At 35.1% G+C, this 26816-nt stretch overlaps 1 protein-coding gene across 2 annotated transcripts in view; it reads left to right on the top strand.

Moving 5' to 3' along the window:
- Positions 1–6426: 6426 nt before the first annotated feature.
- The window catches only part of LOC143233364 (protein turtle homolog B-like), a 398319-nt gene continuing 377929 nt past the window's right edge, over positions 6427–26816 (top strand). The window contains exon 1 of one of the 2 annotated variants that reach the window (XM_076469543.1): positions 6427–6663. The gene's annotated coding sequence lies outside the window, so the exon portion shown is untranslated. The remainder of the gene's footprint in view (positions 6664–26816) is intronic. The other variant, XM_076469544.1, reaches the window with a different exon arrangement.

The following is a 26816-nucleotide window of genomic DNA, read 5'->3' as shown; positions in this document are numbered from 1 at the left end:
CAATCATGTAATTTCGTAGCTTCTTATTAAAAACTAGCGAAAGTGCCCGGTTTGTTCGGGTTATTAGATTGATTTATTCTAGATAGCTATGTCAGTGTGTATTTAGAGCCAAGTATATAGGTTATACTTTTTTCTCCTTTACGGGATGTGGTCTGTTTATAGAGGTAACTTTGTAGCTGTGTGTCCAGGCGTTCGACTCGTAATCCGAGGTTTGCGGGTTCGAATCGCGGTCGCACCAAACATGCTCGCTCTTTCAGACATGGGAGCGTTATAATGTTACGGTCAATCCCACTATTCGTTGATAAAACAGTAGTCCAAGAGTTGGCGGTGTGTGGTGATGACTAGATGCCTTCCCTTTAGTCTTACACTGCTAAATTAGGTACGGCTAGCGCAGATAGCCCTCGTGTAGCTTTGCGCAAAATTCAAAACAAACAAACAAACTTATAAAAATGATGCGCGTATACAAGCAATAATAAACAAGTGCAGACCCTCAGAGTCCATCTAATGTCCACCTTATGACTTTTGCATTTTGCGTTGTTAGAATAAACCATTTATTTCAGTGGAAAGATGAAAATAATGAAAAGGGAAAATAAAAATAAAACAAATTAGCATTTATTAGGGAAAATGTGAACACTATGAAATTTTCTTTAATACTAGCTGGTCAAAATTTTAAGACCATACTGAAACGAAGTGTTAATCGGTAAATACGTAACGAAATTTAGTTATTTGTGTTCAAGCATTAGTGTTGTCAACGTCTCCCACTGACATCTCCTGTGTTACATTGAATAAAAACATGGCAAAGGCTAAAAAGTTGACAGAGTTAGAACGAGGCAGAATTGTCGAGCTGCAAAAGCAACGTCTCTCTCAACGTGCCATCGCTGGTGAGATTTGGCGAAGTAAAACTGTTTAAAAGACCCTGATGGATACGGAACAAGAATTTCAAGTTGTCAGCCAAGAAAATTTCGCCGGCGTTGAGCAGGAGGATTCGATGGGTTGTCCGGCAAGACACCAGCCGATCGTCGAACCAGATTAAGGCCCTTACGAACGCAGAATGTAGCTCAAGAACAATGACACGGCATCTACGAGAGAAAGGCTTTAAAAACCGTAAACGTCTTCAACACCACGTCTCCTTCCACACCACGAAACAGCTCGGTTAAACTTTGCTGAGAAGCACCAAACATGGGACGTAGAAAAGTGGAAGAAGGTTTTGTTCTCTGATGAGAAAAAATTAATCTCGAACATCCAGATGGCTTCCAACGTTACTGGCACGATAAGGATATTCCACCGGAGACATTTTCTAATGTCTAACGACAAAATGGAGGAGGTTCCATCATGATATGGGGTGCTTTCTCCTTTCATGGAACAATAAAGCTTCAGGTTATAAAGGGGCGTCAAACAGCAGCTGGTTACATTGGCATGTTAGAGAGAGCATCCTTGTTGACTGAAGGCCCTCGCTTGTGTAAAATGACTGGATCTTTCAGCAGAACAACGCTGCAATCCACAATTCCCGCAGGAAGGACTTTTTATGGCGAATAACGTGATTCTTTTGGACCATTCAGCGTGTTCGCCCGAACTGAACCCCATCGAAAATATTTGGGGGTGGATGGCGAAGGAAGTCTATAGAAATGGACGACAATTCCAAAGAGTGCAATATCTTCGTGAAGCTATCTTCACCACTTAGAATAATATTCCAGCCAGCGTTCTACAAACGCTTATATCTACCATGCTAAAGCAAATGTTTGCAGTTATTTGCAATGACGACCGTGCAACTCACTACTGAGACTCTTGTTGGGCATTACCTACTCTGTTTAGGACTTCTTTTTGGTATGGTCTTAAACTTTTGACCAGCTAGTATTTAGGCTAATTTCATAGTTTTCACATTTTTCCTATTAAATGCTAAAAAGATTTTTTATTTTTATTTTTATTTTCTCTTTTCTTATTTTCATCTTTCAAAGCTCTAAACAACGCAAAATGCATATTTTTTCTTTATGTTTATTGGCCTTAAGATTTTAGCTAGCAGTGTATGGTGGTTTCCCAGACAAGTACGCAAACGTCCGTACTGTCCGTCATTTCTATTTGGTATGTAAAGAACTATTTCTTTTCTAAATATTGTTTTCAATTTTGTCTCATTAATAAGATATGTGCACGTACGTAGATGAGCAATAATACCCAGGTGCCCGCACTTAGGGTCCAATGAATACGGGTACAAAATTTCAGGTTTTAAGGTTTTTTGCTCTTGGCACCATGATGTTCCTAGTTTCTATATTGATTTTCGTTTGCTTATCTCTCAAAACGTAGCGCAAGCATATAGAAGCAAACATATCTACAGAACACACACTTAATTTAATTTTCAATCACATTAACTCTACACATCCCAACATCAACTTCACATGTGAACGGTAAGAAAGCAATCAAATAACATTTCTTAATCTCAAAATTACAAGAACCGATACACAATTTAATACAGAAATCTACCGAAAAATCACCTATACTGGATTATACATTTCTTGGGACTCAGCACATGAAACAAAACAAAAACTCAACAAAACTCAACTAAGAAAACAAATAAACAGAGTCATAAAACTATGATCACCAGATAAAATTAACGATGAATTACACAAAATAAAACAATGCTTCATCAACATCAATAAGATTCCTCCACAAACCGTAGAAACATTATACACACACACCTAGACAGAAAGTAAAATAAACTAACAAAAGTAAATATATCTCACGAATCAAAAAATCACGAAACCATATACTGCTGCATACCATATATTCCTGACATCAGCAAAAAATAACCAACATTTGGCAAAAATTAGTAACAAAATATGACATTCCAGTTAATACCAAATTTATTCAAAAAACAGGCACAAAACTGAGGTCTATACTATGTAAAAACTACACTGACAAACACCACACCAACATTATTTATAAAATACAATGTGATAACTGCCACGACTTCTATATTGGAGAAACAAGTAAAAAATGGAAACCAGATTCAAAGAACATAAAAAGTCACCTTCACACGTTTTCGAACACTGTAAGTCAAATAAACACAACATAACCATAGAAAACACTCAAATATTGAATAAAGAAACAAACATAAACAAACGCAAAATTAAAGAAGCCTTACTTATACAACAACTTAAGCCCAAAATAAACCAATACAAAGGAACACCTTTATATCTATATTAAAATATAATATAATAAATAATAATACTAAAAAATAAAATAAAATAAATAACATAAAATTGTGTATTCAACATCTAATCACGCCATCTACATTCTGACACTCATTACACAATCCCTTTCAAACATGTGGTCAGCTTCCGGTCAATTACCTCTCTCTTTCTTTGTGAACCTGACGATGACCGAAGAAGGTCAAAACGTTGTTCACTCCTCTACGTAAAAAATTTTCTTAACCCAAACGAGCAGTTTTTACACATATATTTCTTTAAAAGTGGGTTTTCTCGACATCACTGACTAAAAAGCGTTATAGCCAGTTTAACCTTTACATGTAAAGAAATTGAGAGAGAGTTTATCGTTCGTTTAATGAGATTCATACGTATACCAGAATAAATCGTAAAGTAAATGTATCTGTTAAGATCGTGATATTTCTGGATATAACTTGTTACTTTCATAGCACTGAAAAATCTCTATAACATCAGAATGAAGGTTTCTATTTCATGCAAAACAGTGAAGTTCGTTAACATCAAATTTAACGTTTTGAAAGAGGAACCATTTGATTAGAATCTTTTCACTAAGAGCTTCATTTAAAGTTTTAAACGGCTACAAACTAAGTTCATTAAAATTCTGACTAAGTTTCTTAATACTTACCAAATATTCTGTAATCGTTAAACTATGGACAGTAAGGGAAATTCATCATAAGTAACAATGACTTGGTGTATTGCTTTATCACCACCTATTACAGCCGTCTATGGAAGTTGAACTTATGATATCAAACGTTTTGAGCCTCTCACTAACAGTTAGTCTTAAGTAATAGATTTGCAAATCAACTTTTAATTTAGTTTTCATCATAGGCTATGAGCCCTAAAACAGGCTCCTCGTCCCTTATGGCTTTCCATGATACATCTGGTGTAGGAAAAAGACAAAAAAATTTCAGTATCCTTTCGAAAGTCCACTTCAAGAACTCCATTGAAGCTTCGCTCTGATACTCTTCCCGTACGCCTATCTTTTTCCAGATGATTCAGGCACTTAAGAACTTAATGCATATTTAGTGTAAGTAATTTGTGTACACGAAATATTCACTTTTTTTCAGACTAAAATTCTTCTTTGTTACATCTTGTGCTGCGCCACGTACATTACTTTTATCACTGAACTTTGCTCGTGAATTCTCACCTGTTACAAAACCCTGCATTTGCCTTACCACAAATGTGGTATGACTTCCTATAGGTCTCTTTCTGGGTGGTTCTGGCACTCTGAGATAATCCATATTTTCTTTTTAATCCAATGCCAATCTCGAATTCTAAATTCATTATTTGAACACGTATTCATGATCAGAATATATTTATATAACAGTAAATTGTGTTACATATTCTTCCTAAAGTCGATGTTACGTGTTAATTTTTATTCAAAATCACGTTAATATAACGTATCCAATTCTACACATATATATGTATTGCCAGTTGAACTTTATACACTGCTAATACTTTTGAGCAAAGGATATCCTATTCTCGTCCATATCTAAAGATTCTTTCACAAAAGTAATTGATTTTAAACTCGGTAAACTTGATCATTGAAACGTGTATAGATAAGTTGATGAGGATTTTAGTGAGTTTATCTGTCTTCTCAGAATATTTGTAGATATTGAAGCGAGTTGTAACAATTTGAAACTTTACAAAACGCATCATGAAATCTAATATAAGTAAATACTTATTTTATTAGAAAGTTAACTTTCATTAAATATTATAATAATTGAATTGATATGTAGAAATGAATTATGGGATGCATTTGTTTTATTCATAAGCGCAAACTATACATCTTTCTGTTTTCAGATAATTCTCATGAGAACCATGGAATACAAGATCGTTAAACAATAACAGTGAGTTGTAATTATAGCAGATATCTTGACCAGTAAACTCGATTAGGTAAACTAAAAAGACACTCGTAAAATGCAACCTTCACCCGGCAATATATACAACTTTTACAACACACCTAAAATAAGCACAAGTTCCTCAACTTCAAAATTTGGATCTAGATGTCAAAATCACGTCTGTCAATCTGTTCTCGAACTTTCACTGTCTTAAAATACTTCAAACTACAGTCATGATGAGTGGTTGAACATTACCTTGGAACTACATTTAGCAGATCTGAACAAATTTGTTCACCAGAGGCCCGGCATGGCCAGGTAGTTAAGGCACTCGACTCGTAATCTGAGGGTCGCAGATTAGAATCCCTGTCACACCAAACATGTTCGCGCTTTCAGACGCGGGGGCGTTATAAAGTGACGGTCAATCTCACTATTCGCTCGTAAAAGAGTAGCCCAAGAATTGGGGGTGGGTGTTGATGACTAGCTGCCTTTCCTCTAGTATTACACTACTAAATTAGGGACGGCTAACGAAGGCTATCTGTATGTTTACCAACAGTTACACATTTGATCCTCGTGAAAAACTGGAGCTTTGAACCAAACACTTTTAAAATCAGTTATACTATGCGTGTTTGAAATTCTTCCCAGAGGTTCAGCGGTATGTCTGCGGACCTACAACGCTAAAATCCAGGTTTCGATACCTGTGGTAGGCAGAGCACAGATAGCCCATTGTGTAGCTTTGTGCTTAATTCGAAACAACAACAGTGTTTGTAATGTAATCTCGTACAAAAAACAACAAACCCGCCCGCAGAAGTGGTTAATAATATATAACTGACAAGTTGTTACCTGTAATTGGTTGGACAAGAATATTAATTCCTCATTGTTGTATAAATGTTGATAAATGAAATGAAGTACAAAATCAAATTGACATGTAATTGTTGGTGCATTTGGTTATAAAAGTAAACCCAGAAGAAATATACTGTTATAGCAGACCCGAAAGCTGTTAATTAATTCTTTCAAGCAGTTGTACATTTTAATAATTTACCTTTACTAAACCAAAATTTGATTCACTAAATCTATTTCAGTGAAAACAGTTAATTTTGTATCCACTACAAAATGCTCTGATCCGTGAGACTGATTTGAACACCAAACAACGTCTTGTTATGTACGTGTATTGAAACCTGTGGTTATATGTTCTAAATAACAAAAGTGGCAGAAAATAATAGGTCGCTCTCTGAAATATTTCTAAATTGTATGTTTCCGCTCCAATGAATAATTAAGTACTTTCCTGATAATACGAGCCTGTAAGCGACTTGAGTTTGACGGTAGCGCCATCTTCGTGTGTAGAACAACAGCTCCATGATCGATAACGCAGACGGTAGAAGTGGTTACTTTTGAACCAGCAAGCCATTCTTTCCGTTAACGGTAAAGATAGAAGACACCTTGCCGCTGTTTCTCTGGCTGCAGTTGCTGCGAATTCTGATGGGAAAGCAAAACAGCGTTCTTAAGTTCGTGCTTTTGATGGTCATGAACTGATGTGGTTTCCAGATACTGGTTATCGCAATAGTTTTTTTTGTAACTGAGAACTTGAAGTCAAAACGTTATTCGAACAGGTGAGTTTTACTTTTCTTGTTTAGGATTATAATCCTCACGGTACTGTTGTGTAAGTTATTGAGTTTTTATGAGTACAATGGAATTACACAACGATTACTGCTCGTAACAATTAACGTAAGTCGTAACTTTTTCGCATCATTATTTTCATCAGGGGTTTTCTGTTAGTTCGTCTTCTGTGCTTTATTATTGGTTGTTAGCACCAATGTTATTTTGACTTTTTCGCTGCGATACTATGTATGTAATTGTTACAAAATATAGCTTAAAATATTGTTCAAAGTAAATGTATTTTTCAAGGAAACTCGATGGTTTTGAGTTAACCCCAATGAAGAGGGCAGTTTCTACCGATAACTAAATGTGTTCGCAATATGAGCATCTATATACGAATTGACATGCTTGTTCAAATCACGAGGAAGACTTATTACCTCTAGATGACCCAAATAGCAGGGATCGGGTATAATGTCGACCCCCATGTGACACATTCTGGAGGTTTAAGGGTACATAGTAGAATGGGTGACAATCATTTCAGCTGCGCGCCAGTTACAAGCGGATACACATGTATTTTCAAGGCTGAATATGACCTAAGAAGGTCAAAACGTTGTTCTGTACTTTATTTTGAGTAAAATTTTAAAACCCATAGCAGTCGTCTTGATAATGCATCTTTTCTTCAAGTGTGTTTCTCGTCATCACGAAGCAGGTACACATACTCGCTTGTCAAACAATAGCTTAGATTTTTGTAAATATCTCACTGAAATAGTTTCTAAGACGTTCAGTGTGTTTCCTTTAATAATCGATTACGTTATCCTAATTGTCGCGAATTTTTGTCATAAGCATTTACTTTCTGCGGAAAACCCAAAATGTGAAATATTTAAACACGAGCCAATCCAGCATCTTGCAGTTTCTAGCATAGAATGGTCAGCAGGGGAGCATTCTGGAAACCGGTGATTTAGGGTTATTTCGATAGCTCTACATGAATGAATCTCGGTACAACCCATAAAACGGAGAAAAAAATAATAAATAGTTGTTCTTAACACAAAGCTACACAATGGGCTGTCTGTGATTTACCCACCACGAGTATAGAAACCTGGTGTTTATCAGTGCAAGTTCGCAAACATACGGATGTGACACTATTTAGCATGAAAACATGACATGATGAAATCTACACAGTTTATACCATGGTGATACCATACTGGACTCGTACTATCCTTCATCGCAGAAATGGCATTTTAAGTTTGAAAGTAGCTAGAAACACCTTTCAATGCATTGCACATCTGCTTTACCTTTAACATTATATCTTTGGGTTTTAATGTGTCATTAGTTTTACACAATAAATTGACAAATCCCCTATTCAACTGGTATGTCATATCGATTAAGGCATCTTCGAAAACGTTCTGTTTCGTCGGTATATTGTTTTACTTTACATCGAAAAATTTCTCTCATGATCTAGTCACGTCGAAAGTTGAGCGACTGGTGTAGTCCAGTAACCTAGACCTAGAATAGTTTTTTATTTCTGATGAATCCACATAAAGATGCCTTGTTGTCTTGTGCGTCAGATATTAAGATAAAATACGAATCTCTACCAGAATGACTCATTCTGTTGGATACACACAAAGATACCAGGTTGGCTAGTGTGGCAGATATATTAATTTAAAAAAAAACACGCGAAACGTTACGGAAACAACTCATTCTGTTGGATTTACACCAAGATACCGGGTTGGCTTGTGTGGCAGATGTTAGTATAAAAAAACGGAAAAATTTAAGGGAGTGACTCGTTCTCTTGGATCCTCTTATAAGGATTCCTTGTTGTCTTCTGTAATATATGTTATAGTAAAACACGAATCTTTACCAGAATGACTCACTTTTGGGTTCTACACAAAGATGCCTTGTGTGGCAGGTGTTAATATAAAAATCGCGAAACTTTAGGATAGGGACTTGGATCTCCATCAAGATAACGGGTTGGTTCGTGTCGCGGATGTTAGTATAAAAGGAAGGCGTTTTCTTTGTTCGTAAATAATCTTACTGATATGTAATAAACGTATTGGTTTCAAGAGCATATTATGATCTGTATGAGGTAAAAAATAAGTTTCTAGTTTCTCTATGAACTCTTTTCATATTATTGATTAGTTGGGACAAAACTTACTGGATACTTAAAGCAGTACTTGCGCATCTAAGTGAAACTAAATGCTCACTCAATGAAATGAATAGGCAGTTACTAACTTATAAAATCCGCAGATTTAAAAATAACAGTGATGATATAATTATTTCTTAATACGAATCAGGAGAAGAACCAGACTGACTTGTAATATGTTACCTTGATGCTGAATTATTTCATGAATCTATACAACCTGTTACACAACCAATGATATTTTACACACGCTATCAAAGATTATTAAAGCGCACTGCAAAAATAAAATGGAGAATTAATAGGTACTTGTAACAGTCATTTATACTGTCGCAGGTAAAGTATTTTCTGTTTTTTCAAACACCCAGATAACGGGAACGTTTTCCACAACGCAACCACAGAACTGTTGTGAATTATGTACCTCAGATCAGCTGGGACGGGTATTAACACTTATATTGATAAGGAGAGAACAAGGTTTTGACCTTTCTAGGTCATCTTCAGGATATTGTGAATTATGTACCTCAGATCAGCTGGGACGGATATTAACACTTATATTGATAAGGAGAGAACAAGGTTTTGACCTTTCTAGGTCATCTTCAGGATGTTGTGAATTATGATCTTCCCTCATTTAACTCAGCATGTCGTGGCCATGTTCAGAAGCTAGAAATCGACTTCCGAAAGAAAAAACCAAAACAAAACTTCACGGAAAATAGTGCAGTGTACCAGCAACATGTGAAATAATATTGGTTGTAGTAAACGGTCTGTTTCATCTTGCTACTAAATGATATGTATTCTCATTTGGAACCAGAACTAGTCATATTTTTATACAGAAACTTCAGACATTTTCTTTGAATTGCGTTGTGGACAGGAATAAAGACAGGCAAACACAACTCACATGTCTTTTTTTAATGTGTGATTATAAAGAACATTATAAAGAACATCTCTCGTGAAGCATACGTAGATAATACTATTGGTCTTGTTTTCAGCTTAAGGATTTTAGTGCCTAACGCTCTCACTAGACTTCGGTTTAATCGTGCTCGTAAAAATGTATTCTAAAGACATGCTTATAATCTTCCGGAAAGTTGTCCTTACAAGTGCAGGTTGAAAAAAACTAATTTGTATTTCAAATTAGCTTTCGGGTCACCGGATTCACAATCGGCATAAGATTAAAAATCAGTCTTTGTGTGAGTTTGAGGAAGGATAACGTTATTATATTAAAGTAATTTTTGTACTGTCTTGTGTTAGGTATCATACATTTCAGTTATATGGTTTGTTTTGTTTTTTTGTTTTTTGAATTTCGCACAAAGCTACTCGAGGGCTATCTGTGCTGGCCGTCCCTAATTTAGGAACGTAAGACTAGAGGGAAGGCAGCTAGTCATCACTACCCACCGCCAACTCTTGGGCTACTCTTTTACCAACGAATAGTGGGATTGACCGTCACATTATAACGCCCCCACGGCTGAAAGGGCGAGCATGTTTGCCGCGACGGGGATGCAAACCAGCGACCCTCAGATTACGAGTCGCACACCTTAACACGCTTGGCTATGCCGGGCCCAATTATATGGTATAATTAAGTTTTGTGCAATGTACTTTAGATTCTGTGATCCAAGTTTAAAATTTATGTAATGTAAATTTTATAACCCGGGATTAAAATATTGCTTAAGGAAATGATATGATAATTGAACATATATATATTAACCAATTGCACCTGTAAACCTCAACAATAAATATTTATTTTCTGTGTTTCTCAAAATACTTTGAAGATTCCGGTCGCACCAAACATGCTCGCCCTCCCAGTCGTGGGGGCGTTATAATGATACGGCCGATCCCACTATTCGTTGTCAAAAGAGTGGCCCAAGAGTTGGCGGTGGGTGGTGATAACTAGCTGCCTTCCATCTAGTCTTACACTGCTAAAATTAGGAACGGCTAGCGCAGATACCCCTCGAGCTGCTCTGCGCGAAATTCAAAACAAACAAACTTTGAATATCTTTTTTTTGGTTTACTTGTTTAGTAAATTCAACCTTTTTGAAGTAATTCGTGTTTCAACCTATTTGACGTAATTCGTATTTCAACCTATTTGAAGTAATTCGTCTTGATTCTTGAATGATAATTAACCATTTAATGGACAGATCTTTTTCTTTCACTCTCTTTTACTGCTTTCTTTAAGAGTTCATTGTGATATGCGACGAAATTCTGGAATTTTGTAATCAGGCTTACGCTCAATTGACACTTATTAGTTTATTTAATTTATTTCAGAATTTTGCGAAATCTACACGAGGGCGTAGCTGTTGCTAATTTTGAACCATCAATTCTCGGTCTACTTTTTCCTAATGAAATAATGCGATATAACTGTCACTCTTATAACTCTCTCACAATCCCAAAATTAGAAGGTCGTTAGTATGATAATTAGTCGCAAAGCATGAACTTGGGATTCACAGTTCGTGATCTCTAGCCACTATATCACGCTCAGTATGTAAAACAAAAAAAATCTTGAAAGTATAATGTGAAGATTCACATACGGGTATTAAAAATATTGTTACGTCATTTTTTACAATACCAAACTTTTATGCATTTATTTTAAAAGAAACTCCTGATGTACAATGATAGATTTAGTTATTTTTGTTATGCACAAAGTGCTAATTTTGCTGTGGGCTACGTTTATAGAAACCAGGTTTTTAATGCCAAGTGGTTGAGGCACTCGACTCGCAATCTGAGGGTCGTGGATTCGAATTCCCGTCACACTAAACATGCTCAATCTTTCGGCTGTGGGGGCGTTATAATATGATAGTCTATCCAACTATTCTTTGGTAAAAAAGTAGCCTAAGAATTGGAGGTGGTTGATCATGACTAGCTGCTTTCCCTCTAGTCTTACACTGCTCAATTAGGAAAGGCTAGCGCAGATATCCCTTGTGTAGCTTTGCACGAAATTCAAAACAGAGAAACAAACAATTTTACAAGTCCGTAGCCAATTTCTAAACTTCACGCTGTAAACTTTACTTATATGCGGTTACAGCGTAAAGTTTAGAAATTGGCTGCGTACGCTGTGAACAATGCAAAGCCCATTTAGTTTCTGACATAAAGAAAATGACGGTTTTGTGTTGGATAAAGATACTGAATGAATATTTGTCTATATTCAATGGTACTAATATAATTGGACTAACTTAGAACAATGTACACGAAACGTATCGTGCAAACAATGACCTGTTTTTACAGTATTTTACTCTGAATACGACTAAAACTAATATAAAAACTACCTTATGTAAGAAACAAGTTTCGAGTACTGGATATTATACAAAAAGGATCAAGGTTATACTAATCAAATAAAACAATAAAAATGATCTTCGATTTTAATTTCAAACAGATAAAATAAGTTTCTTTGTATTACACGAAAAAGGAAAATTTGCAACAATTAAACTAAACCACTACGTCCCTGGTACACGAATTGTAAGTTCCAGGTTTTGTAATACTATAATTTCGCGTCGTTAACACGACCGACAGATAACTCGTGTTTGATTTAAGTTTCTAAAATGCTAGTTGTTAGTAGTAAATTCAAAACTGAGTTATCTCCTGTGAAAGTTTGGAATATATTCTATGTAACCGGATTTACTTTAAGTAATAATACAGAAATCTAATTTATTTGTATCTTAAGTTATTACAACACTGTCATACAGGGCGTTCGGAAAGTCACTGTGCAGTTTTGTAATCATATTTTATTCAGTCTATTTCAAACCAGCAAGTGATAGCGGTGCTTAGAAACAAAATAAGAAGGATCCAAGCCTGTATTGATGCCAACGGGGTCACTTTCAACATTGTTTATAATTGTCATTCATGTTTACCTCCTGTATTCTATATTGGAACATGTCTGTTAATAAATGTACAAGTGCACAGTGACATTCCCAACACCCTGTATTATATGCGGTTACAGCATACTCTTTGTTACAAACTGTTAATCGCTTTCAGGCTAGAATCGAACAATACTACTAGTTACCTCTCGATTCATCCATCACCTTCTACTATTATATATATATTAAATTTCCAGAAGTATAAATAGTAACTACTGAATATCATGATGTTTATAAGCACATAAGTGTTTGTTTTACACAACAGGCCCGGCATGGCCAAGCGTGTTAGGGCGTGCGACTCGTAATCTGAGGGTCGGGGATCGAATCCCCGTCGCACCAAACATGCTCGCCCTTTCAGCCGTGTGGGCGTTATAATGTGACGGTCAATCCCACTATTCGTTGGTAAAAGGGTAGCCCAAGAGTTGGCGGTGGGTGATAATGACTAGCTGCCTTCCCTCTCGTCTTACATTGTTAAATTAGGGACGGCTAGCGCAGATAGCCCTCGAGTAGCTTTGTGCGAAATTCCAAAACAAACAAAAGTTTTACACAACGTACCTGTTACAACCTGAAAATATGTCAAAGAGACATGTATTATGAAGCTGTAGAGGACGTCTTTTAAAGCGCAACCTATAAAGTGAAGGGAATTCATCTTCTCTTAAAGACATTACAATTTGCATGTCAAAAAATCAACCCAGTTCAATTAAAGTAAGCTAAAGAAAAAACTAAAAGGACGAACTTCTGTAATTTAAGACACCTTATTTCCTAAGCCTTACTTTCAGCTATTGCTCATAATAACGTTTCAGGAAGAAATCAATTTAAAATTGGAGGTAAAAAATCACTTAATATTCGATTTTGCTGTTTTAATAATCAACATTTTGAGATTTCCACCCGTTCTTATCAAAACAACCAAAAGTAAGATAGGAAATAAATGAACAATTTTGCAACAAACAAAATGTGGATGAATTTTATATGCAAAAACGGCTCGTTTGGGTTGAGAAAATATTTTACATAAAAGAGCGAACAACGTTTCGACCTTAGAAATTCCCAGTAACCATTTAGCAACCCTCATAGAATTCACCACGATAAGGACAAACTTCATGTTCAACAACCAAAACTATATACAAACAAATGGCCTAAGCATGGGCAACCCAGTACCACCAGTTCTAGCCAATATTTTTATGACACAAGTTGAAACACAAGCAATTAACACAGCATTACATCCACCACTATACTGGTACAGATATGTAGATGACACGGTTGCGGGATTCAAATCTACAGAACACATACTTAATTGTTTCAATCACATTAACTCTATACATCCCAACATCAACTTCACATGTGAACAAGAAGAAAACAATCAAATATCATTTCTTAACCTCAAAATTACAAGAACCGATACACAATTTAAAAGAGGAATCCACCGAAAAATCACCCATACTGGACTATACATTCCTTGGGACTCAGCACATGAAACAAAACAAAAACTCAACATACTAAGAAACCAAATAAACACAGCCATAAAACTATGCTCACCAGATAAAATTAACGATGAATTAGACAAAATAAAACAATACTTCATCAACATCAATAAGTTTCCTCCACAAACCGTAGAAAACATTATACGCACACATCTAGACAGAAACCAAAATCAACCAACTAAAGTAAATATATCTCACGAATCAAAAAATCACGAAACCATATACTGCTATATACCATATATTCCTGACATCAGCAAACAAATAACCAACATTTGGCAAAAACTAGTAACAAAATATGACATTACAGTTAATACCAAATTTATTCAAAAACTAGTTGCAAACCTAAATTCGTTACTATGTAAAAACTACACTGACAAACACCACACCAACATTATTTACAAAATACAATGTGATAACTGCCACGACTTCTATATTGGAGAAACAAGTAGAAAAATGGAAACCAGATTCAAAGAACATAAAAAGTCACCTTCACACGTTTTCGAAACTGCAAGTCAAATAAACACAACATAACCATAGAAAACACTCAAATACTAAATAAAGAAACAAACATAAACAAACGCAAAATTAAAGAAGCCTTACTTATACAACAACTTAAACCCAAAATAAACCAATATAAAGGAACGCCTTTATACCTATATTAATATAATAAAATAAATAAAATTATATATTCAAACATCTAATACCGCCCTCTACATTTCGACACACAGTTACACAACCCCTTTCAAACATGTGATCAGCTTTCGGTCAGTTACCTCTTTCTTTGTGAACCTGGCGATGACCGAAGAAGGTCGAAACGTTGTTCACTCTTCTATGTAAAATATTTTCTCAACCCAAACGAGCAGTTTTTGCATATAAATTTCTCAACAAGGGGGTTTCTCGACATCACTGAAAATGTGGATGAATCACAACAATAGTTTACAATGAACAAAAAGTGGATATATCACAACAATATATTACAATAAGCAAAATATAGGTAAATAACAATAACAGATTACAATAAGCATAATGTGGAAAAATCACAACAATAGGTTACAATAAAAATGTGAGTAAATCAATACAGCAGATTACAATAAACAAAATGTAAATAGATCACTATAATAGATTACAATAAAAAGTGTCTATTAATATTGTTAAGTTCATAATAGGCGCGTTCTTTTGAAGCTCAGTGGGAGGTGTGACCTAAGTTTAAGCTCTTTTATGTCCATCCTGTAAAACTTTTACTGCCCTTTAAGTCTGACTTTAACTTATATTACAAACAGTAAAACGAACGAATAGCTGCTTTTAACTCTTCTCTCGTGCACTATTTTTTCGAAAGGGTTATAAAATATTTTTAACACTTTAACAAGTTTATGAGCTACTTGAATAACATTTTTTAAAGAATTATAACATTAGTTATAAAGAACATTAACGTATAAAACAAACGTTTTCCTAGATTTGTACAGAATGAACGTATCTTAAATGTGCTCCTTTGAAAGGTTTTTAGCAATTATCCCAAAGAAGATTTTAATCATTATTAAAATGAATCAAATAGCCGTCGGCGCTTCTCTCGAGCTCGATATTTAGTTCAGGGGATAAAATAAACTAAATTAATGTAAATTCTTTAGAAAGTATCACGTAAATAATATTTCTTTTATTGATACACGTATTTTTATCTTAAATGGTTATCGGACACTCTTAGCTTTTATTAAAAAAAAAAAAAAGACAAGACTGAAAAGCGCTTTTCTTGGCCTTCGATCTTGTGTCTCAGCATGCAACTAAACCTTTAGAAGAATCATTCAGGCGGTAATCTCGCATAAAAGTGAAATGCAGCAGAAAAGAGAACGTATCCAAAAGGTTGCCATCTATTTCTAATGGAGTGAAGTGAAGAAAAACGTTTTTCTATCGCATGTTATGTTTGATAAACCATAAAACTTTCAAGAAGAGTCGTCAAGAAACTAAGGGAACAACAACATTTATTGTACGTGTTACGAAAATAAAAATTAGACTTCACACGGTATGAGTGTGAAGTCATGTGTAATCTCTTCTTCCAAAGTTTAGATGTGATGAAACAAAAAGTCCTACTTTTATCGTTTGGCATAGCCAAATACAAAACTTTTGACCATATTCATCTCTCTCTTTTCGAGTTTGGGTATAATATGTACTCTGGAGGGTCAGGTGCTCTTTGACCTCTTGCTCCTTCCTTTACTTATGTGGTCATGCAGTGTTGGTTGATGTTAGTTACTGCTTTTTGGGTCAGAGTGGGCTGAATTATTCCGGCTATTTTCAGGGCAATGTCCATATACTGGTATAGATGTTTTTTTGCCCTATCAGTAAGATGTCTAGTTTGTTGGTGGCCCCATTTTATATAAATATATATATTTATTACTTTTTATTTATATTTTTATTATTATATATATTCTTTCACTTTTATTTTTACCTTTGTTGTTGTTTTGAATAAAGCACAAAGCTGCATAATGGGCTATCTGTGCTCTGCCCACCACGGGTATCGAAACCCCGTTTTTAGCGTTGTAAGTCCGCAGACATACCGCTGAGCCACTGGGGGGCATTTTTATGTTTAAAATATATGTTGATCAGGGAGAAGTGTTTGGGACTAACTTTATCATGTATGAGGTACCTGTGTAGTGACATAGTAAATCAATTTCATCCAATTTTTATTAAAATACGTCATTGTACTATGTAGGAGTCTATGGTTGGTATGTTTGAATATTTATGTATAAATTTAGATGATACAGTTCTTGGAACTCTGTATACTGTTGTGAGGAGTGTGTTTTGTATTGTTTGTAGTTTGGTTTTAATTGTTTTGTCACTTACAGTTATCCATGCTGGAGCTGCATAGTCGATTATTGGTCTTATGAATGTTTTGTAAATTTTTAGTATGTTGTCTATTGACACTCCACTATTCTTGCCCGTTAGACTCCTAGCATAGTTGGTTATACGCCAGATTTTACTTTGAATCATAGGTTAGACCAAGAAATTTTACATTCATGTATATTTCAGGCTGTAGCTTTTTGTATTTTGTTAATTTTGTAAAGACAAATTGTATTTTTCTAGTATTTATTTTTATTCTGTATTTTTGACAATATTCGCTTGTTCTATTTAGTTGTGGTTGTATGTTTGTGGCTGCTTATATTGGTGTTTTGGAGGCATAGCCTTATGGTTTCATCGTCACTTATTATTCAGTAGACCGTATTCACGTTTGATTAGATTTCTTTGTTTTTAATTTTGCGCAAAGCTACAAGTGGGATATTTGAGCTGGTCGTCCTTAACTTAGCAGGGTGAGACTAATGAAAAGGCAGCTTGTCGTTACCACCCACCGCCAACTCTTCAGCTACTCTTTTATCAATGAATGGTGGGATTGAACGTCACTTATAACACCCCTCACGGCAAAGACGAGGAGCATGTTTGGTGTGACGGGGATTCGAACCCGCGACCCTCAGATTTCGAGTCGAGCGCCCTAACCACCTGACTATGCCGGGACTGCTTGATTGGAAGATAACTCGGTATGAATTTACGTGTAAGCTGTTCTGCGTCGATTTAAGTGTAACAATTTTTTCTCCAAGTATTTGATATATGCTAGAACACCACATAGCCCTGATATATATATTTTTAATTAACAATCCTTGTTAATTAAATTTAGTTTGATTGTTCCACAAAATGTGAAACAATAATTACTTTCTTCTTTTATTTTTTCATTATATGCTTCTTAGTAAGGGATTTACACACGCGATCCCAACATTATGTACTCAGGTAACCACTGCAGCTGAATTTTCAGTACACAGTATTTAAGGACAGACAGAACAGTCAGTTTATGGCTCCTCAGTATTACACAATGACAGCTTTAACAAGTGCACTGTTTATCACTGCACTGGATATTAAAAATATTTTAAAGTAACTACCATAGTTCTGATTTAGATATATGCTATGTGTGTAATGAAATAATTGTTTTTTTTTTTTAAAACAATAATCCAGAACCAAAAATTAAATTATGATCTGGGAAAAGACGTAAGACGCATAACCGGTATGATTCAACTATATTTTATTATATAGATGTTAAGTTATTGGAGACCAGTGTTGTGTTGAGGAAACAAAAAATAGAAAACGTAAACCTACTTACATGGCTAAGCATAATCGTGTAATGGGGCTGAATATATGTCGGATCGTTAGATTTCTGTTGCAAGAATTTCTACTTGGAAGATTATAGGCAAGAACAACGTGCGTTGTCCAGCCAAAACAAAGTGTAAGAAATAAATTTTTATATGTTAAATGGACGTTGTATGTTTCGATCAATGTATACTCTAATTTCGTCAGAAACTACCTTAGTACAAATTCGTCACGATATGCTATCTTTGAATGGTATTGAAGTAATAATTAACATTTAACAACAAATATATATTATCTAATCTTTACTTTTAATAACTGGAAGTCTTTAATTCAGCCTAGATTATGAAAATTTTAATGAATTATATATTTCCAGGTAACTTCACAAGCATTAGATTTTCATTTGTTGAAAGCTATCGAGTTAATCTATAAGCCCTTTATCAGATGAGGATTTTGTTTTATGTTTTAAGCATGTCACAAGTAATTGTAATAAGGAGTTGGCTTGGAGGTATAATAACATTAATAAAACGAGGTTTTGCACATATTATGTGAATATAATGTGATTTTGTTTGTTTGTTTTGGAATTTCGTACAAAGCTACTCGAGGGCTATCTGCGCTAGCCGTCCCTAATTTAGCAGTGTAAGACTAGAGGGAAGGTAGCTAGTCATCATCATCCACTGCCAACTGTTGGGACTACTCTTTTACCAACGAATAGTGGGATTGACCGTAACATTATACACCCCCACAGCTGGGAGGGCGAGCATGTTTAGCGCGACGCGGGCATGAACCCGCGACCCTCGGATTACGAGTCGAACGCCTTACGCGCTTGGCCATGCCAGACCTATATAATGTGATAAAGGCTTATAAGAGTTCTTAAAGATAAACTGTAGGTATTGTACTTCAATGTGTGAGATTTGTTGTTATAAAACCAGTTGTTTCCGATCAAATTATGCAGTAACTTTTTGAAATATAGTTTAAATAAAGTTATATATTTAAAATCGTAGAAAATAGAAATTTGGCACGTGGATTTAGAATACACGTGCCAAATTACTTATTTTAATATTATTTGTTGTTGTTACTTTTTAGTGATCACAAAACTATACAAAGCTTTGTGCTTAGTAACAAATATCAAATGTAAAGTTTAACTTAAGCTTACTAATTCCTCAATGCCCAAGATTGCAAGATTCATGTCCTTTAATGCCCAAAATACAATGTTTTCAACGGCATTTTTCACGAGCATTTGAACAATCCATCCGATACTTCATAGAAAGAAAAGCCCTCAAATTATTTCTCAGCTGCAAACATGAGGACTAATCTGATACATAATCTAAATACTCCATTTTACGCCAACAAAACTCTTACTGTCCTTGGTTTGATAAATAGTTATCGAAATATAATAACAAAAAGTGAATGATAAATTACTGTATCCAGTAAGGATCAGAAACTATAACATAAGTGAAACTGACTAATGAGTGCATGTGTTTTTCTTCTAGCAGTGCAACATAGGGCTATCTGATGAGCACACCGAAGGGTATCGAACCCCTAATTTGAGCGCTATAAATCCGTAGACTTACCGCTGTACTAGCGGGAGCGTGGCTAATAAAACTGAAGTAATTTCTAAGTGTAACATAGTTTTATTAATATAGCGTTTTGTGGGCGTTATAATATGATGGAAGATCTCTCTATTCGTTCCCAAAATACTACGTCAAGAGTTAACGGTAGGTAGTATGTTGACTAGCTACCTCCCCTTTGGTATATTACTGCTAAATTAGGGATGAATAGAGCAGAAAGTTCTCGAATAACTTTGCTCGAAATTAAAAACAAATATACAAACGCCATAATATTGTAGTAACATTAAATAAAGATTGAAAGAAAATATTTTTGAAGGGTATTGATGACATTTGGGTAATTAATAAGTTTTCACCCCTTCAAAATTCATACACCAAATAAATAGAGAACTTAAGAAAAGATAATGAAATTCATATCAACCCTTTTGTTGAACAACCGCGTGGTTTTTGTTGTGTTGCCTTGAGTAATATAAATACTGTTTGTCTGCATATATGTGATCTGTTAATCAAACTGTCTCAAGTGTTAAAATGTATCAAACATTGCTACACAGAAAATAACAGAAACGTTGTTATTAGCACATGATATAAAATGAAATGTAGAATATTTGTGCAGAATTGTCATTTGACAGATCGTCTCCCGCTAGTACAGAAGTAAGTCTACAGATTTGTAATTTGACTTTGCTATAAGAAAACACACACTTTTTACAGATACGATTTTGTCTCTTGAGGACTGTATAGAAGATCTTAGAAACATGGAACTATTTATAAGGTTTTCTGTACACTGTATAAATGTTTAATTTTCTACAGCTGTAGGTTACCATATGGGTTTATAGAAGTTTATAAACTTGTTACAAAGTATTCAATAAACCATAGAATAATAAAATTCATTAGAATGCTGAAGACTTCCTATGTGACACTTTTATTAGGGATGTTTCCATACTCAATAGATTCCACTATTTTATCTGCCCCTTCAACGTACGTTTGTAACAAGCCTTAAAATAATATATTTTTCATTGTTAAAAAACGCTGACAAGCGGTGTTGTGCAACACATGCGATTGGTCTACTAAACAAGTTCATATGTAATTGATTGATACATAAAACGTACGTGGGATTGGTGTTGATATGTGCAATAGGTTTATAAACGTGAATATAATTTATTTTCAGGACATTGTATCATTTTATGTAAAGGTAGCACCTCGGTATTTTATCATAAACATTATTTCTGTCACAAATTAAACAGTGCCACCTTCAAATAATTTCGTATGTTGAAAGCCTATATCTTTTCACAACGATAAACAACGTACTAAGGCGTGCGACTGACTGGTAATCTGAGGGTCGCGGGTTCGTATCCCCGTCGCGCCAAACATGCTCGCTCTTTCAGCCGTGGGGGCGTTATAATGTGACGGTCAATCCCACTATTCGTTGGTAAAAGAGTAGCCCAAGAGTTGGCGGTGGGTGGTGATGACTAGATGCCTTCCCTCTATTCTTACACTGCTAAATTAGGAACGGCTAGCACAGATAGCCCTCGAGTAGCTTTGTGCGAAATTCCAAAACAAACAAACAAACAAAAAGTATGCTACAATAAAAAGTTAATTTCTTATGTATACTCTTCAAAACAAGAAACGCAAAAGGGATATTTTTTTTATTTTAAAGAGAAATATATGTAATAACGTTACAAACTCAGAGTATGTGATGTTACACGAGTTAAGGCACTGATCGTCAGACCAAAATGACAATAAAAGTTGTGCACTTTGAAAACGGAGGAAAACACCGGATTTTTCGCCAAAACGCATTCGTATCCAATAAATCTGTTTGAGAGATCTGCATGTTCTGCACGTGCAACATGTGCAAAATCCCCTATAAAAGTGACGGGTTCTCGGTTTCCATAGCTCAGTGTTAAGCCACCGACACGCAATAAAGTTACGCCATGACTGACAGAAGCACAACGCAACAACGCCATTGGTCTCTTGGAAGCAGGCGAATCTCGATCATTGCCAGAGCTGTGAATGTTCACCCAAGCACCATCACAAGGCTATGGAATCGTCACCAACAACATGGATCAACTCGTGACCGTCCACGATCTGACAGAACACGTGTGACCACGCCGCACAAGATCGCTACATCCGGTTACGTCATCTTTGGGATAGGACCACCACTGCGACGTCTACTGCCTCAACCATACCAGGGCTGCGTAGGATTTCCGATCAGACCGTACCGTACGCAACCATCTACGAGATTCTTAGGCCCCATGTGCAACCCATCATGGTGAACGTCAACGACGTTTTTCAACATGAAAACGCCCGTTCTCACACAGCCCAACTCACCACTGTCTTTTTGAGACACCACAACATCAACGTTCTTCCCTGGCCCTCCAGATCACCAGATTTAAACCCCATCGAACATCTTTGGGACGAGTTGGACCGACGTCTGGGACGGCGACAACCTCAACCGCAGACTCTACCTCAGCTTGCAGCAGATTTGCAGGCTGAGTGGACAGCCATTCCACAGGATGTGATTCGTCATCTCATCGCTTCCATGGGCAGGAGATGCCAAACAGTTATTGATGCTCACGGGGGCATACTCGTTATTGACGTTGAGTGACGTTAAACTTCAACTAGTGAGCGTGGACTTCGCTTTTGCAGACTTTGTATGTTCAGCAGTGAATGTGCAAAGTTTCACACATGTCACACAGAACTACCCGCAATAAACTTGTTAACAATTTGTCTCAAATTTTGCCTTTTGCGTTTCTTTTTGGAATAGTTTCGTATATGATGACTATGTTGAAGAGTAATCAACTGCCTAAGTTTGGCGGGAATTTGAAGGCCAAAATTCATATATTGTATACTATTGTTCTTTGTAACGATGAGGCCAGCGTGAATAAAACAAATTCATATATTGTATACTATTGTTCTTTGTAACGATGAGGCCAGCGTGAATAAAACAAATTTATATATTGTATACTATTGTTCTTTGTAACGATGAGGCCAGCGTGAATAAAACAAATTTATATATTGTATACTATTGTTCTTTGTAACGATGAGGCCAGCGTGAATAAAACAAATTTATATATTGTATACTATTGTTCTTTGTAACGATGAGGCCAGCGTGAATAAAACAAATTTATATATTGTATACTATTGTTCTTTGTAACGATGAGGCCAGCGTGAATAAAACAAATCATATATTGTATACTATTGTTCTTTGTAACGATGAGGCCAGCGTGAATAAAACAAATTTATATATTGTATACTATTGTTCTTTGTAACGATGAGGCCAGCGTGAATAAAACAAATTTATATATTGTATACTATTGTTCTTTGTAACGATGAGGCCAGCGTGAATAAAACAAATTTATATATTGTATACTATTGTTCTTTGTAACGATGAGGCCAGCGTGAATAAAACAAATTCATATATTGTATACTATTGTTCTTTGTAACGATGAGGCCAGCGTGAATAAAACTTAGAGTCACTTAATTTTTCTTCAACTTTTACCTGATGTTCTTCATTATAAAGTTCAAACTACAACCTGTGCAAAACAGCACAAAGTTCAAACTGCATTCTGTACAAAACAACACAAAGTTCAAACTACAGTTTGTACAAAAAAAACAACAAAAAATTCAAACCACAGTTTGCAAAAAATTGTACACAAAGTTTAAACTACAATCTGTACAAAAGAACACAAAGTTCAAACCACAGTTTGTAAAAATTGTACACAAAGTTCAAACGGAAATAAGAACAAATCCAGTTTATTTAAGCTTCCTACATTAATTCTTAAAATAATGTTTTACTTGTAACAGAAATAAGCTCTTACGTTTATATAAATTATACTTTTACAACTTACTGTTAGCTCACTATTCAGGTTTTAATAATGTAATTAATAATGTAATCTTTATTACCAATAAATAACTTTTCCATTAGCGTATTTTTCTTATTTTTTACGATTATTAAGTACTAATTATTATAACTTGTAGACAGGATTATGTTATAGGTGTCTTCAATGTAGCTTATTCTATGAATGAACGAAAATATTTATGAACTCAAAACGTGGTGTATACCTTCTTAAATCTATAATTTATAACGTATTTGTTCCTTAGCCAAGATCAATACACGACAGTAAACAAGGAATGGGTTTTGAGAGGAATCATACTAATCATTCTTAAGCTAAATATAATATGTGTGTGGGAGTTAATAATCAAGCACATTTATACACATCTGTATACATGTAAAGCTCACACAACAGGGCCGGAAAGACAAAGTGTCGCACGTAAAAGACAAAGACGTTAAACTTCTATATGAGGGTTACAAGTTAGGTTTAAAGCTATTATGAAATACCACCATTGTGATAGTTCTGCTAAAAGTATTTTACCTTTCGAGTATTCTACTTTATAGAAAATGCATTATTTTTATTTTTAGTCTTTTTTTTTAATTTCGCGCAAAGTACTCGAGGGTTATTTGCGCTAGCCGTCCCTAATTTAGCAGTGTAAGACTAGAGGGAAGACAGCTAGTCATCACCACCCACCGCCAACTCTTGGGCTACTCCTTTACCAACGAATAGTGGGATTGATCGTCACATTATAACGCCCCCACGGCTGAAAGGGCGAGCACGCGTGGTGCGACCGGGATTCGAACCCGCGACTCTCAGATTACGAGTCGAACGCCTTAATCCACCTGGCCATGCCGGGCCTATTTTTGGTCTATCTCTTTAGAATCCTTTAGAAAATTATCCAATTAAAAAAAAATGTTTATCGAGTCTTACATCATTAATAAGTGTAAAAAACAGATAAGACAGCTGGTTACCATCACCAGCCCCCAGTGGCACAGCGGCATGTCTGCAGACTCACACTGCTAAAAACCGGGTTTTGACACCCGTAGTGGGCAGAGCACAGATAGCCTATTGTATAGCATTATGCTTAATTTTGAACAAACGAACAAACGTCACCACCAACCGTCAACCCTTCTGTTACTCTAACCAACGAGTATTCGGACCCGCGATCTTCAGATTTTGATTCGAGTGCCGTAATAAGTTGACCACGATTTAAATTACGATTTCTTTTTGTTAAATGTTATAATTAATCTAACTTTTGCGGTATCTTTATAACAAGTGATTTTGTATAAAAAACTTGTATTAATACTTGGCTTTGAAAACAAGACAATATTTGTATAAGACATCATCTGCAAAACGTAATATTGAAAGTTCTTTGGGATTAATTCCAGATGATAGACAAAATATTATACGAAATGCTGTACAACTTCTATATTCAAATACTGAGAGGTTTAATGATACATTAGAACACAGATGTTTGTTGTTATGCATTATAATTTATCCAGGCTGAGTCTTCAATTTTGTATTTTACGTATTACAATTTGTAATAGCCTGAAATGTAATATAAATTTGAAGTTACTTAAATGTAGAGATGTTGATTGGTTGGAATTAAACATAAAGCTACACAATCTGTGCTCTTCATCATACGGGTATCGAAACCCGGTTTCTAGTGATATGAGTCCAAAGACATACCACAGTGCCACTGGTGAGCATGAAAAGATGTGTCTGATTTATAGCGTTTACCAATAAGATTAATACACGCAATTTGTTTATTAACACAAATATATTTTAATTTACAAACACTAACACAATTTATAATAATGGTGATTACAAATAATGATTTATAAAGAATAGTTTATCAAACAAACAATAATGAGTCTCCTATCTGGTCTGTAACGAAATATTTTATCGACGGTTCACGATAAGCGAATTAATTCTTAGTTCATATAGGTACAATCCTCATAATAGAGATAGCTAGCTCTTCACACGTGAGTTGTTCATAACTGCAGTTATACAATGCCTTCGTAGAAATACTAACGACCGAAGCTAACCCGCTGTAGTTAAGCGGCTTATAATATTCGACATCTATAAACGTTCCTGGTTCAGTATCTATGGTTTCCTGATTAATAAGCATTAATCACACTTATAGCTTGTTAGGTTTACAACATACCAACCGCAGCAAACCAACAATATAAACTGTCTCCTGGAGCGTCGTTTAGGCGAAGTTCTAGAAATGTCAGTTGGTCCAACAACACCAAAGATACGCTAGTGCATTCGTAAAATATATATTGTTTATTCATACACTTGAGAATCTTCTAAACATTTAGTGAATAGGTAGGAATATCGTAATACACATCTCACTGTATAAGTTACACACATTTCTAAATATATTATTTACTGAAAAACATTGATATTACAATAAACACATTGTAATAAATCTTTAACAATGAGTAAATTAATATTGCTCTTAAGGTCGATATTGTACACAATTGTAGTATTTCAGCCCTGTTTAGATACAAATAGTATGATAAATGAATGCCAGAATTAATTTATTTTTACGAAAATAAAAACACATATATTTAGTATTCATATTTGCTACAAAACACGTCTGAGAAGTGCACATAATAAACATTTTTCGCAGCTGTGAATGTTTTTAATTCTGTTACTTTCGAAACGAGAACGAAGCAGCTTTTTATGGCATTAGTGCTGATGAAGTTATAACTGGAAGACGGAGATTCTTTTGGCTTGCATAATTATGAATAAGAATCTTATTTGCAGTACACTTTAAGTATGCAGACACTATAATAAAATGTAATTTAATTGCAGTAGCTTTGTCCATTAACATAATTCTATTATTACCTATTTTTGTTGTTGTTGTTGTTGCGAATGGAAGTAAAATGAAGATAGAAGTAAAGATGTAAAACCGTTCAGGTAACTTTCAACACGTAATATTCCAGAAATTCTATACATAGAAGCCTTTATTAAGAATAAATACAAAAAATGAAAATCCTGTTATATAATATTCGAAACGAGCTTATTTTAGAAAATACAACTCTTTTGCACCAAGCTCCTTGGATTGATTATTACTAAGAAGTTTTACCTGGATTAATAATTATTGTAGAAAATAACTACAATTTGTCTGGAAGAAATGTTGTGTATCTTGTAATGTGTTCCACTCGCATTTTTTTTACTTCATTGT

This window comes from Tachypleus tridentatus, chromosome 12 (assembly GCF_004210375.1).
Source record: "Tachypleus tridentatus isolate NWPU-2018 chromosome 12, ASM421037v1, whole genome shotgun sequence".
NCBI classification, from domain to species: domain Eukaryota; kingdom Metazoa; phylum Arthropoda; class Merostomata; order Xiphosura; family Limulidae; genus Tachypleus; species Tachypleus tridentatus.
Note: the sequence above shows the minus strand (reverse complement) of the source record. Positions and strands in the feature narration are given on the sequence as shown.